Genomic DNA, 3,636 nt, shown 5'->3' on the forward strand with positions numbered 1-3,636 from the left:
GCGAAGCATCTATTGCCATGGGTGAAGAAATGACCAACGGGCCTAATGGACTCCGCTTTCACACTAAACTTTTGTGTATAAGAACCAATGTACATGGTGCCAAGCTACATGGGGATCCAGAGAACCGTGTAACGGTCAAAATAGAGGACACAATATCCCTCTTGGAGCCTGAAGTATGGGTTAACTTCCAAGGAGACCAATACATGAGCTTGATTGGAATACGCTATGTGCTAACACCTTATTTTGAACGTATGGACCCCACAGGATTGATTCATCTTGGAGAGGAAGGACGAACCCTGTCCACCCCAAATTTGATGGACCAACCGGAGGAAATACTTCCAAGAAGACCTTCACGAATGGTGGGCTTTGAACGAAGTGCACTCCCACTACCTATGATTGTACAGGAAGAGGTAACTTCTAGACCTCCTGTCAATTCAACTCCAATTTCACCATGCAAACAAAGAGAGTGTATGTGGACAATGAGGGAATATTGTTATAGAAAAACACCGGAGGAATAGTTTAAAGGACCACCATTGCAAATGGACACGAATATCCCCCCCAAAATAACTCTTCATGTCTTTGAGGGAGGGAACTCCTTCCCCATAAGCATAAGTGATAAATGCGGCAATAAATATGAGGCCCTTTCATCAGATAGACTAGGGCACTATCGGTGGCAGGGGAGGCAATTTTTTAGGGAAGAAGCTCACGTTGTGCCTAGAATCACGGCTAGGCCAGGTGAGGAAGACTATGACATACCTACCCCCACTTACCGACCGCCTCCAACATTGGTGTTTGCAAGCCTAAACTTACACAGTAGAAGACCTCCAGGATATGAAAATGAGCGCGAGGGACTGCATAGGGAATCAACGAGACCTATTGACCCAAAGGCCCAAAGGTAAGTAGGGCTGAAACAAGGTACTATGGGACCCCAACTGAGAGATTTAGAATCCCTATCACTCGACCAGAACCTAGAATGGAAGTGAGGGATAGATCCATAGGAAGAAGTGAGGAAAATTCACAAAAAAAGATTCGACCCACTAGTCTGCAAACTTTTCATTAAAAAGTTTGATGGTGCAGGGGACACACACACACACATATATATATGTATCTATATATATATATATATATATATGTATATATATGTATGTATGTATGTATGTATTTATGTATGTATGTATCTATGTTTGTATATATATATGTATTTATGTTTGATTTCACACACACACACACATATATATATGTATCTATATATATATATATATACAAACATAGATACGTACATACATAAATACATACATATATATATATATATATATATATATATATATATATATATATATATATATATATATATATATATATATATATATATATACACACACACACACACTGGGGTACTTTAAAGCTCCTAGCTTATTTTTTATTAACTCCTAAAAGCTTGACTTCAAATAAAGTCCATGGGACTTGGCCCATCTTAAGGGACATGTTGCGGTAGCAGTTTTTGTCTGGCCGGGCTAATTGTCACACACACACACACACACACACACACTATATCACTTACCTATTAAGCAATCCCAAGCTTACTTAAACTCTTGGGTTTTTACTAAAACCTACCATCTATAGTCTCCACCATGGGGCATGGCCCTTGCAAAAGCATGAGTACTACATCGTGCTCCTACCTCGGGTTGACCTGACCATGAAAGCATTTGGGTTGCCTCTTCATTACGCCTTGCAGGCGTAATGAAGAGGCACTGCGCCTTGCAAGTGAGGCCGCCTTGCAGGCGGCCTCACCATCTCTGCTGGGGATCTCTCCACGCATGGAAATGTGTGCGCTATGCAGTTATGGCAACTCTCTCCCTCCTCTATTTAAAAGGTGAGGGCGCAACTCTACCCCTCACTTAGCTTTGTTTGTGCTCCGTTTTTTACATAAAGAAGTATTGCGTTTCTGTCTCTCTATTGCACCAAAGAATGGAGCTCATTACACAAGTAACACAGGTCTGTTATTTTTACTCATGATCTTTTTTTGCACCTATTTTTTAGGGAAAAATTTCTGTACTGCTTTAGATGGCATGACACCTTGATTAGTTTTCTCACTGTATAATAAGGAACATGGTTTTTTCTACAAGGCTTTAATCCCAATATTGGGATCCTCATTGCTATCTATGTCGCATTATTTTTGTTGAGGATTCCACATTGATGGTTCTTTTTGGTATGGCTTACTACCTACGGCTACTTTTAAAACTCTATTGTTTTCAAAAAAGTGGAAAACCTACCTACTAGCTATTATTCGGTGACTAACCACTGGTTTGGTTACAGCTCTGCCCTGGTAACTGGTTCGAACAAAACAATTTTTTGGGCGCTTACTAATTGGGTTGCAGGTTGGCATGCTATTTGTGCCTTTTTGCATGGGTTATTATTCTTTGACTTGATAAACCTTATGGTTTTGATATTGATGGGAGCTTGAAATATGGTGGTGTTGTTCCACCCTCTACACACCGGTGGTGAATAATTTTTGTGGATAAAAGGGCCAAGTGACATGGTACTGTTGTACTGAAACATGTCTTATGTGGCAGGAGAAAAGGATGGTACTTTACATTTTTTGTTGTCTCACTAGGGGGTTGTTGTTCCCTTTGGTGCTTGTTATTTGTTTTGGTCTAAGTTGCCTTCCACTGCTTAGGTTGGTTTTATGAGCAAAGAAGGTTGTTTACCATTTCACAATGTTATATAACACTATTATGGCATGGGAAGTCACCATGACTGCATTCCATAAAGATTTTATGGGGGTTGTTCCCGGATCTTGGTTGAATTACTGCTTATCGGTATTTACATGGACATTATGGGTTTTTCTAAATGGTAAAAACAAGGCCTGGCCCTGCTGCTTACGGGTGTTTGATGATTTTCTCTAGCCCTACTGCTTTCAGTTACTAGTTGAATGGCTAAAACCGTTGGGCTGAAGAACTGCAAGGATCTCCTCTTTCATTCACATAAGGATTTGGAAACTGTGTAGCATAATTCTTCTTTTAGTTAGACTCATGTTCTTACTTGATTCAGCAAGGGCATCTTGCCACCTCGGTAGACCTGCAAACCGGTGGATTTGGATAACATGGTGGGCCTAATCTTTACCCAACTTAAAACAAACATTGAACTAGTCTATGGCGGTTTGGAACTATTATGGGAATTTTTTATACAAATGAAAACCTTTTTTATAAAAAAAAACTTCATATGATGGTGCTTTCATTAATCTAGGAAGATTAACTGTGATAATAAAAGTGGGGGGATTCAGACACTTGGATTAAAAGGGGTGATGGCCTTCTAATCAGAATGATATAAAATTCTTCTCTAATTGAAAAAAAACTTTGGGTTCCTTTTGAAAAACCATTGGTCCACATAATTACTATGGACTTAGCTTGGAAAGGTTTCAAAAAAAGTTTGGAAGATGGACATGGATTAGTCCATTAATACCTGTAAAACACATCCAAGGCTATCATATTTGTTGTCTTATTTGAATGGATGCAGGCAACTTGGACTCTATCTTATCTTGGAAGTTTTTTTTACACTTTGACAAGCTATCCTGCACTGGATTACACACACATCTACTATTTGGGAAGTTCATGTGCTATTTGTATACTGGAATGA

At 39.4% G+C, this 3,636-nt stretch overlaps 1 pseudogene; it reads left to right on the top strand.

Moving 5' to 3' along the window:
* The first annotated feature begins 356 nt into the window (after window positions 1-356).
* LOC147422839 (uncharacterized) lies at window positions 357-1,060 on the top strand (annotated as a pseudogene).
* Window positions 1,061-3,636: the final 2,576 nt, after the last annotated feature.

The sequence above is a fragment of the Adiantum capillus-veneris genome, chromosome 27 (genome assembly GCF_014529385.1).
Source record: "Adiantum capillus-veneris isolate H3 chromosome 27, ASM1452938v2, whole genome shotgun sequence".
NCBI classification, from domain to species: Eukaryota; Viridiplantae; Streptophyta; class Polypodiopsida; order Polypodiales; family Pteridaceae; genus Adiantum; species Adiantum capillus-veneris.